Here is a 12280-nt window from a genome sequence, read left to right as displayed (position 1 = left end):
GAAATTAGGAATACAAAGGATACTAAAACGGATGATAGAGGGTTGGTTTTAACGGAATTCTGTGAAGACCAAGGACTTAATATAATGAATGGGCGAACGTTAGGAGATGAACAAGGAGAGCTGACCTATATATCAACTAGAGGGTGTTCGGTGATTGACCTGGGAATCGCATCTATTAACTGTTTAAAGAATGTTAAATATTTTCAAGTAGTTCCGGAAACATTTTCTGACCACCTACCGTTAAAACTAACATTATCGGGTATAAATATTGCGCAGGATAGCCGAATGCCGCTCTTACCAAAATTAATTTGGAATAAACAGCAGGAGATAAATTATGTAAAAAATTTAAAAAAATATGTTAAATGGGATGACTTTAATAAAAGCGATTTAGATTTGCTAATAGATAAATTTGTGAACCTCATTAGAGAAGCGGCAAATAAAAATAAATTCCCACATAAACCCCAGCCAATCGCAAAGGAAAAATGGTTTGATAGGGACTGCTTAAAAGCTAGAAAGATATCCTTTAAATTTCTTAACTTATTTAGAAAAACTAATTCGGAAGGGATTAAAAGTTGGTACATAACAGCTAATAGAAGTTACAAAAATATGTGTTTAATTAAAAAGGAAGCTTTTTATGAAGGTACTATAACCAGAATAGAGGGGGCAAAAGATACCAAAGATTTTTGGGAAAGTATTAACATATTAAAGCAGAAAAAGTACATGTGTAGCCCCGAATTGCTTATTAATGACTGGGTGTGCCATTTTAAACAACTTCTGAATCCACCTCTCCTGTCAAATCCAGTGCAATATGCAGAACCATACGTTCAGGACGAAGCTTTGGATGGTAGAATTAGTTTTGGAGAAATTAGGAGTGTAATAAATAAAAGTAAAAATAATAAGGCCCCGGGTCAGGACAGAATACCTTTCGAATTTCTAAAAAATTTACCGGAGGAGTTTGTTGCGTTACTGCAGGATATTTTTAATAAGATATGGGAAAGAGGGGAAGTGCCTAGAGCCTTTAAGGAGAGTATTATTTTTCCAATATATAAGAAGGGCGACCCGAAAGAGGTCAAGAACTATAGAGGCATATCCCTCATCAACACGGTTGCTAAATTGTATGCAGGGGTGATTATGCAGAGAATAAAAAATTGGGTAATGCAACGTGGTATCATAAAAGAAACTCAAGCGGGATTCAGAGAAGGTTATAGCACAATAGATAACATTTTTAATTTATATAATATAGTTAATATCAAATTTAGCCAACAAGAGAAAGTGTATCTATTTTTTGTGGATTTTCATGCGGCCTTTGATAGCATAGATAGGAGAGCCTTATTTTATAAATTATCTGTTAACGGCATTTCGACAAAAATAATTAAAATATTGAAAAGTTATTATGAAGATTCTTACACAAAAATATGGACCAAAAATGGACTTTCAACTGCCTTTGCTTCCCAAATGGGGGTTAAACAGGGATGTTTGCTCAGCCCTATACTCTTCTCGATTTTTCTAAACGACCTGGAGGATGATCTAACTGGGGGTGTGATTATAGATGGGTGTAAAATAAAAACTTTGATGTTTGCCGATGATATTGTGCTGCTTGCCTCTTCTCCTGCTTCTCTGAGGATCATGATAGGGGATTTGGAAGACCACTGTAAGAAATGGAATTTAAAAGTAAACTTAGATAAATCCCAGATCATGGTCTGCAGGAAGGCGGGGGGGAGATTGAAACAAAATGAGAAGTGGTTCTTTGAGGGAGACAGACTACAGTGTGTTAATTCCTATAAATATTTGGGTATTATAGTTAATCCATCATTTAATTTCAAACAAAACAGTAAAGAAAAAGTAGCCAAAGCTAAATCTGCTGTGAATAGTGTTTGGCGTAAAGTAATCATGAATAAAAATATCACATTAAATAACAAAATTAAAGTCTTTAATAGTGCAATAAGAGCGGTATTATGCTATGGCGCACAGGTTTGGGGCTACTTAAATTTACAAGAAGTTGAGAAGCTACAGAAATACTTCCTAAAGAGGTTATTTTATCTGCCTCCAAACACACCCGATTATGTCCTATACCTGGAAACTTCAATCCCACCATTGTATGGCTACACTCTTAAAATGCACATAGACTACATCCGTAAAGTACTAAATCAACCACCAAACAGACTCACTAATTTTTTAGCCAATGTAATAATAGAAAAGAAAATATCCTGGTATAAGCACATTAAAGATTTAGGTGATCAGTTTCAAATAGAAATTAACAAAGAAATTCTCAAAACATTCCATCCTGAAAACCTAATAAATAAACTTGAACTAAATAGTAAAATGGAAATGCTAACCAGAGCTGATAAAAGTGAGTTTCACAAATTATATTCAAAATTAGATCCACACCAAGCAGAATTTTATATCCACAATGACGCAATAAATTTATATAGTAAATCTCTCATATTAAAAGCTAGAGGCGAACTGTTAGACCTGAACTACCAACCATGGAATAAGAATAGGGTGTTTATGTGTTCCTTGTGCAATCTAAATGTCCCTGAAGATACTGTTCACTTCCTAGGAATATGCCCAATTCTAGGGGAATTTAGAAAGGCACATTTTGGTAAAACTAAATTAAGTCAAGAGGAGGTGGTCAATTTATTGAATGGTACTAACTGGGTAACACTCGCCAAATATTTAAACACGGTTATAAAATATCGGAAGTTCCTGGTTGAGCATTTCCAATATAGCAATTAAATTAATATATGTATGATAATAAATTCTGTAATTAGAAGGTAAGAATGAATTAAATTTAAAAAAAAAAAATTAAAGTAGGCAACTCGACAGACGGCAAAAGCCATTGTCTTATACGCTTCTTTTTTGTAAAAGCAATTTTATTTATGTAATTTGCGAATAAAAGCATTTATTCATTCATTCATTCATTCAAAACTATCTTACCGGACAGTTTTAATTACAAGGCAGCTTTTGACTCAGTGAATAGGAATGCCTTAGTTTACAATTTGCCCAAAAGGGGTATACTAAGTTTATTAATGCAATTAAATTTTTTTATAAAAATACGGAGGCTGTGGTATGGACGAAACAAGGATCAACTGCAACCTTCAAAACAGTCAGGAGCGCCCACCTGCCGCTCACTGGCTGAGGAAAATACATACTGCGACCACCCCAACTCGGGCCGCACTCCTCCAACGCTCTGCCTCACTCCAACTCCGTCTGTCTCGCTCCCACCTGCCGCTCATTGGCTGGAAAACACATACTGCCACCATCCCAACTGGAGCCGCCCTCCTCGAACACTCCAACTCCGTCTGTCTCACTCCCACCTGTCAATCACTGGCTGGGGAAAACACATACTGCCACCACCCCAACTGGGGCCGCTCCCTTATCTGGCTTTTACACAGCGGTGGACCGTTACAGGCTACGGTCATTAAACTCCTAGAACAATCTAGCCCTTTTCTTTTCCAGCTGAGGTAGAGACCGTCCTTTTGGTTTACACAGTGGTGGCCTGTTACCGACTTTTGTCGCTCAACCCCTAAAACAATCTAGGTCCTTCTTCTCTGCCCAGGTCAACTTCGTTACACTGGCCCCCTCTTAGAACTATTCGTCCCGAACAGAAGTCTCTCTCGTGACGAAGGGCAGTAATCGGTCCAAGTGTACTACCTTTATTTTGAGATCTGGGCATAAGTTGGATCCGGTACACCAGGTCATTGAGCCGGCAGGCAATGGTGCAAAATCCTTCCCAGTAGCTTAGGTTTTCTCTTTTTGCGGACACGTTTATACGACCAAACTTTCTCACCTCTCTGGAACGTTCTTCCGATGAACTGCCTGTTATCTAATGTCCTCGTCCGGTCACTGTCCAGTCTTTTCCTGTCGCGTACCTTTCCACGTACAGCACTCAACCTACGGCGAAGTCCTTTTCGCCCGTCTCTAGGCTGCCAAATAAAATGTCACTGGGTAGTGGAAGCTCCCTACCGAACACAAGGCTAGCAGGTGTTCGGCCAGTGGTCTCGGAGCTGCCGATCGGTACGCCATCATTATGGGAGTGTATACTCAGCCCAGTCCTCCTGATGTTTATACCCCAAAGTCCTCTGGTGGCCTCCTAGGGTCTGGATGAGTTGCTCCACCATGCCGTCAGAGTGAGGGTGTAGCGGCGTTGCCCTTGTTCTTCTGACGCCGAGGATCTGGTAGACCGTCGATGCTGCAGCTGCCGTTGACGCGTCCTGGCGTGCTAAGACGTAGGCATCTGCCCGCTTACTCAAGTAGTCCACTGCAACCAGATTATAGCGCTTTCTTCTTCTGTAATCAGGAGAAGGTCCTGCCATTTCAAAGGCTATCCTCTTGAGCGGTAACCCAACCTTGTCCTGCCTCAGGGCTCCATTGGTTTGTCGGCTGGTTCCCTTTCTTGCTACCCACTCGGTGCTACGACTACCCCAGTCTACACCGTCCTCGAGGTAGCCTACCAAAGAGAACCGCTGCCTCCGCTTGGCCAATGCCCTCTTCACTGCAAGATGGATCCCGGTGTTACCCCCGCGATGCCCGAAAACCTTTCGTCCCTATGCGATCCTGGCAGGAGTACTTGAACTCCCTCTTCTTTCCTCGCTTCAAGGCTCCCTTTCACTCCTGGTTGAACAATGGTTCCCTTTCCATGATCTTTCTCTTGCTGCCCTCCGCAGTGTTCTAGCGCTTCTATGCTTTCTTTTGCCCACGCAGCTTCTTGAACTTCTACAAGGCAAAGTCTTCCTTTAACCTGGTCAAGTTCACCTGTACATTCCGACCTGCTATTTGCGTCATCCTGGCTGCCTTCGTCTTCTTCTTGGATGTAGTCTGCTTCTTGGACCTTGTCTGTTTCGGCCTTCATTTCTTTTGGTATCACGTTTACTTCCATTTTTATTTCTCCTTCTATTCCGTCATGGCCTGTTTTCGTCTCGTCCTGCCAGTTTCACATATCTTCTAACATTTTGTCTTGGACCTTTTTCATATCTTCTTGGCCCTTATTCATCAGGAGAGGACTTGGCCCTTTCTTATGTTTTTTTGCTCTTCTCTCGTCTCCTTCATCAGTGCTATAAGAGCTTCCATTTTCCGCTTTGTAGAACTCTTTTTTTTTTCTTTTAAAGGCGGTATTTCTTGAATATTAATATATAGCTTGAATTTTAATTGAAATAGCTTGAGTAACTTGAGAGTAACTTGCCACTCTACAACACTCCACCATAGCTGATTTTACCCATTGCAGCACACTGGTTTGTTGCATCCCTAACAAGTTTCGGACCTTGATCCATCAATAGAAATGGATTAATCGTTTCCATTGTCACACTACACTTTCTGATAATACAATAAATATGCGTAAATTTAGTAGCTGACTTATTATAGATTTAACATTTATGTAGGTCTACAGAAAGCTATTTCTTTAAAACAAAGTGCTAATTATTTATTTTTTAATTGCTCCCGATACAATTTAATCGCATTGAAAACACTGTCATACTTTTTTCCCAATTAATATTGACATAGATCTCAATTAATATTGAGATATTAACATCAATAAAGAAAGCTGTTAAGGATACCTTAAATATCCTGCAGCTTTGATTAACTGTTAAATAGATAACATTCAAAAGCTTTATAAAAACCTCATTAATAGAACTGATTTGCTTCATTTTATAAATTTATTCTTTTATTAGCTTTGTTTTATTCAGTTTTAGACCAATAAAATTTATAATATTAAGTTACAAATTACCTTGTTTTATTGTTTGAAGGAATGATAAATGTTACCAGGCACTAGAGAAATGTTAGTCTATATTTGGAGAATGCATTATCTTTGTATACTTCTGACATGATATGAAGAAATGACTGGAATTCTCATCAGTCCAATATTATCCCAATATAATGGGATAATAATGGTTTTCTCAGGTTGAAAGAAATTATTGTAATTTAATTAATTTTAATTTTTAATTAATTTATTTCTTATATGCTTTCAGATTTTTCACTTCTTCTAGAATCTCTGTTGAAGAAAACTGCTGTAGAAATGTATAAATCCTCTCACAGAGATCTGGATAACAACAAAAATATATTCTTCTAGATGCGAATGTGGGTCTTGGCACTGAAAGAATTCACAGATATATGTAAAAAATCGTGGGTCTCTCGGTGCCAAAGTCTACAACGCTATAATACTCCGTGGCTGAACTCATAAAATAATCAGATAAAAGATTGATTGTTTAAACAGCTTATTTTAAGCAAAAGTCAAATTTTAGCGGAAATCGTAGTGTATATTCAAAGTTACATGTGAAATCATAATCAATTTTACAAACTGTATAATTGTTAAATTTTTTGGAATTTTCTCAGTTAGGTGTTTGTACCTGAATACTGGATAATATACCATTGTTACAAAGGTTAATGGATGAAAACAGTTACATTAAAAATAAAACAAAAACCTCTTATTAATTATTATCCTACAAGAATTGATAAATTACTGAAATGCATTTTTTTTAATATCATTTTTACAGTAAAAGCTCAGCTGAAATAGTTTCGTTTTGCCGAAGACATGATACTACACATATAGTAGAGCAACGAATTGTCGTGAAATTTCACATGGAACTGGGTAAAACCGCTACTGAAACTTATCTTTTATTAAAAGAAGTTTATGGCGATGAATGTTTATCGCGTGCGCGAGTTTTTGAGTGGTTCAAGCGTTTCCAAGATGGCCGAGAAGACATCTGAGATGATGACGGCCTGGATCGCCCTTCCACGTCCAAAACGGATGAAAATATTGATTATAATTAATCAACATACTACCGTGAGGTTTGCTTGCTCAACTCCGTGAAAGAGTAAGGAAAAAACGACCCGATTGGTGGAAGAACAAGTCATGGGCTCTCCATCAAGACAACGCTGCATTGCTATTTAATAGCCACACCTCGTACATACTCGTATATATATGTACATAAAGCACTGTAAGGTTATGTATACATATATAACACAAATTAAGGATTTCATTTTGTTAAAACCTTTTTCTACTTCTGGACTGGCCTGCACGAACTCCTGATATGAATCCCATAGAACATTTATGGGATAATTTAGGAAGGCGTGTTAGACATCGTCATCCTCCTCCTAGTGACTTAAATCAGCTCCAAATTTCTCTTCGTGAAGAATGGGATGCTCTGCCGGTGGAGTACGTCCAAAATTTAATTTCTTCTATCCTGAAAGGATTAGGGCCCTACGCCGTAGAAGAGGGAGAAATGCCTGCTATTAGAAGAACATCCCTTGTCAGAAAACCTGATAAAAATGAAGAATAAAGTTTAAAAAAAATGGGTTACTTTCTTATTTTTTCTTTATTTTATAATTTTGTGTTAATAATTAATAAAAAATAGTCATTTGTGGCAGATTTTGTGTAAATAACTTATAAATAAACCAATTCTTACCATAAATTAAAAAGATTAGCGTATTTAACAAAATTATGAGACCTATTATGAGTTTCCGGTTTTTTTTGCTTTTGAGTGTAGTTAGCATTCAAATTTTCCGAAAACCTTAAACCAAGAGCAGTAGTGTTAGATATTTCTATTTTATTTAATCGAACGTACAACATTTATGTTTATTTGCGGTGTTTGCTAGACAGAAATACTCTTGTCTTTCGAAAAAACTAGGAACTGCTATAGTTCAGTAAAAGTAAAAAAGAGATACTTGTATTTATATCCTTGGCATTAAGAATGTTTTCAGCATGATTTCTCTAAATCGCATTTCAGTGACTTAAATTTTGTAGGTTATAATTAACATTACGCTAAAGTAGCAAACTAGCTACATTTTAGGAAGGAAAATACGCTAGTCTACAACAACACAGTTATCAATAATAATTATGTAAGATTCTATTTCAAGTGAAAGCTTAATAATGTTATTTTCTGCTTATCACTAATAACAATGCAATGGATGGTTTGCATGAAAGGTGCAAACTGATCACTGTGAGCAGTTTCTAATCCATTAGGTCCCCTTTTGAATGTAAATAATCATTGTTGTACTCATGTCACTTTAACTTCACCGGCTTTCATGTCTAATGCATTGTTTTCCGTTTTAAGTCGTTTTATTTTCATGTGCCTAAAATGTGTGTATGCTCAGAACTTTCTCTGAAAACAGTAACTACTTTCACTCTAAGTGCTGTGTTCCCCTTTTTGGATACAACTTAGTATCGAGAGCTTTAATAAGAAAATCTTACATTCAGCTTTGCAAGCTACATCACCATTAAATATAATCTCTTAGTTGATAAATAATTTCATTTCAGTTCAAATATTTTAACAAAAGATTTTACTATTTATCTGTTTAATAGAAATATCTCTATCTCGGCCTGATGAGCCACACTACTCTCTGGACTGTCGCAGAATTAACTTATGATCGGCAGATTCTTCTTGAAACGTTTATTAGCAATATGCTCTGGCATGGTGCCATACTTGTGTGGGTACAATGCTATTTGGCAGCTAATCACGTTGAAACAGGAAAATTATTGACTCAATCTCTTCATTTATTCTCGTAATTGCTGCGATACTGTGATGAGTTGTGGTGTGCTAAATCGATATAATTAGCATGAATTATGTTTGAAGGAGCTACGAGTCCTGTCTGTTCATGTCTTATACTTTGTTAAGAAGAAGCAAAATGTAACGTTAGAATTTCTCTTGTTTGTTATTATCCAGAATTAGGAACCAATTAAGACTTCTTAGCTAAAGACTTTTAATTAAGACCACTTTAGCTTATGTGCTTCTCGGTATCAATGGTACGCACATATTCTGGGAAATATTTTGAATGTAGAGATCACATTAAAATAATATTCTTAATTGCACAAACTGCTTAGCAAGCAGAAAAATGATGTGTTACATATTATTTTAGAGTGCCGCTTGTTCTCAGTATACAGGAAAGTTTATCCACATAAAATTTGGTCTCGAAAGTCAGTATAATTGTAAAAAATGAGAGTCTTCTTGTGGTATTTAAAAATTAATAAAAAGTCACTGAAGATTTTTTTAAAAATTTGTATTTAAGACATGACAGCATCCGAAGCAATAGGTTTTTTCGTTTTTTTTTCTTGATTTCCGAGCAGTAAACTGTTCTTAATAGAAACTTCTATCACTTAATAAAAAACGCTATTCACTTCCGGGCCATAAACTGTAAGGCGGTCCTTAGAACATGTAAATTATTAAAAAACAGCCAGCTGGATTCAAACCCAGAACTTTTGCGTGTGTGACAATTGAGCTAATCTTTCTCTAATCTTGACCAAAGATTATTATTTTATTTACGTTTACGTTGTTTCTTCAGACATTGCTACCTAGTGAAACTTGTTAGTACATCTTTTACTGTTTTTGTGGGTTATTAGTGACCTTCACTATAAGATAATTTATAGTTTTCAAGAGTTACGAATTAGTTCGCCTATTTATTTCTTTGTAGGATACCTCACCGCTTTCTGTCTGACAATGGACAGTGTTTCCTTTAACGAGAGGTCAGAGTTCGGTTGAGTGCTAATAAAAACAGATTCAAATGCGACTTAATTAAAAAAATATATATATATTATTTTTATGTTCACTGACACTTCCTTTTTCATTTAAAAATTCCGCAAGTTCAGTTTTAATATAAAAAGTGTTTTTATTTAGAGGCAATATAAAATCAATTAAAAAGCGGTTAGATTCGTTGAAACATAGTTAACCAATCTTTATTTGGAAGTAGAAAAAGGTTTTAACAAAATGAAATCCTTAATTTGTGTTATATATGTATACATAACCTTACAGTGCTTTATGTACATATATATACGAGTATGTACGAGGTGTGGCTATTAAATAGCAATGCAGCGTTGTCTTGATGGAGAGCCCATGACTTGTTCTTCCACCAATCGGGTCGTTTTTTCCTTACTCTTTCACGGAGTTGAGCAAGCAAACCTCACGGTAGTATGTTGATTAATTATAATCAATATTTTCATCCGTTTTGGACGTGGAAAGGCGATCCAGGCCGTCAGAATGCGACACCTGTCAACTCACTTCTCTTAGCTACTCCAACTAATTTTGACTTCCACAATAAAAAACTGAGGTGATGTAAACTAGCTTTATTGGCGAAATTCAGGGATTGGCGGTCAACAGCTGGATCATAGCCAGACGGGCATGTCCAGTTGGGGCAAGAGGGAAGACAATCTTCTTTCTTTAATCAGCATTACCTTCAGAGAATGAGTCTCCTTTGAAGATGTGCTAGTTCAGATTGCTGGAGCAATCAACCTTCATTATATAAATAAATAAAATATAAAAAAGAGATTACCGATTAAAAAAAAATATCGAAAATTGGACGCGGTGAGAAAATTCTTCTGAGTACTTCAGGTACCTGTTTTCAGTTATAGAGATATTTGCTCTGTATATAAGATCGCCTTCATACCCCAACTAGCGACAATAACAAAGCTTTTGATGTTTATCTACTCTTCATTAACTTGCAACTTTCACCTTGTCTTGTAGTAACTAGTATTTAAAAATCTTGATTTCTTCGTTTCTAGTCCTTAAAATAACACTGTTAATTTGATACTCTTTCTTGTTTCCTCACCTCTCTCTCTTCTCATAAAAGTAAGTATTGCAATCGTACAGATTCTCCATGGGAGTTTATCCGGAAATACAAGTTTTTGTATCCGTCGAACATGAAAAAGTAATTGGTTTATGTGACGTTATATTTATATTAAGCCGAACTCAAAAATTTAAAAATTACAAAAACCTCAAATTTGATATTTAGTTCACGTGCCCACTCATAAAGCCCAACGAAAAAGATATTTGAGAAAATCAGTCGACTGTTGTACCATTTAATTAAATCGAAACTTACCGTAGACTACGATTAAATATATATAGTAATTGTATTCATTATAGTTAATTTAAACAACCCGAAAAGTTTGTTCAAGTGGAGTCGTTGTACGAACAAATCAGAAGTTATTGGTTCATTGTGAGTTTGTCACCCAAAGATTGTGACAACGCTTTAGGGAATTATGGATGAAGAGTTGAAGATCCAGATTAAGTTGGAAGTTTAATATAATTGAAATTGTGGCTAGGTCCACTGTGCTGAATAAAATCAAAGATAATATATTGGTAATAATTCTTTATTTGCGCAGAAATAGGTACATTTGCATGGCAATGAGTTTTTCATAATCATTTGTAATACATTTTTGTTTATTAATTTCAAATATTCGTTTAAAGTGTTGGAATGTCTTTATAAAACTTAAAAAGGTATTTTTACAACTTTTATTCTGCATTCAAGAGTTATAAGTCGAAATATATTTGTATCGTTTAACTTACTTTTGTTAGAGATGTTAAAATTAAAAATTTTAAGATCATTGTCATGTAAATACTTCTGAAGCCAGCCTTTCCTTAAACTATTTTAAAATGTATATTCTAAAATAAGATTGTAAATATCATCTTTCTGATTTTATTAAAACAAGTAAAGCTATATCTTTTGGGATCCAAACAATGTTTTAAAGAAATAGCTTGAGTTATCTCAATTAAAAAATGATTGCCAACAACTGTCCCACTCACTTCAAGAAAATGTTCAACATACCAGATATAATGGTATTATCATTTATAATGTTCCTTACTCTCTGCAGGAGAATTTACTGGTTCTTATCAATAAAATTTTTACTGCAATTGATCTTACGCTTAGAGAAGAATTTATCTTTGATTGTTATTGCATTCTCCCTAAGAAATATGTGAAAACAGCCTTTTCCCCTCCTATAATAGTCAAGCTTACTTCAAATCTCTATAAGAAAGATATTCTTAGGCAGAAAAAATTGAAGAAAAATAACTTAAAGTTGGATCTGTTAGATGGCGAATCTGGAGGCCAACCGATTTACATTAATGAGCTTATGTCTCCATTTAATAATAGACTATTTAAAGAGGCAAAAATATATCAAAGCCAGAGGAAGATTAAATACGTTTGGTTCAACAACAATAACGTAAAAATTCGTATTTCTGATAATAGTCAAATTAAGTTAATTAAAAGCCTGGAAGATTTTGATCAACTATTTAAAGCTACTAAGAAAGATGTGAGTAATGTATTGCTGTCTGAAGACGATGTCGAATATGGTTACCCTGATTCTGACTTTTCATCTACATCGCAAGCATCAACCTCAAGTAAACTCAAAAAGAGGAAGGTAAAACCTCATGGTACTATGGATCTTTTTTTACGACCTCATCCCAAAAATCTTCCAAAACCAAAATTGTAGATTTGGACCTCGGCGCAAACTCAGAAGAATTTACTGGTAAAAAAACTAAAAAGGTTAATAATTTGTATAATAAATGTTTACTTAACA

This window comes from Rhodnius prolixus, unplaced genomic scaffold, assembly GCF_049639745.1.
Source record: "Rhodnius prolixus isolate KJV_2025 unplaced genomic scaffold, Rpr scaffold_40, whole genome shotgun sequence".
Lineage (NCBI taxonomy): Eukaryota > Metazoa > Arthropoda > Insecta > Hemiptera > Reduviidae > Rhodnius > Rhodnius prolixus.
Note: the sequence above shows the minus strand (reverse complement) of the source record.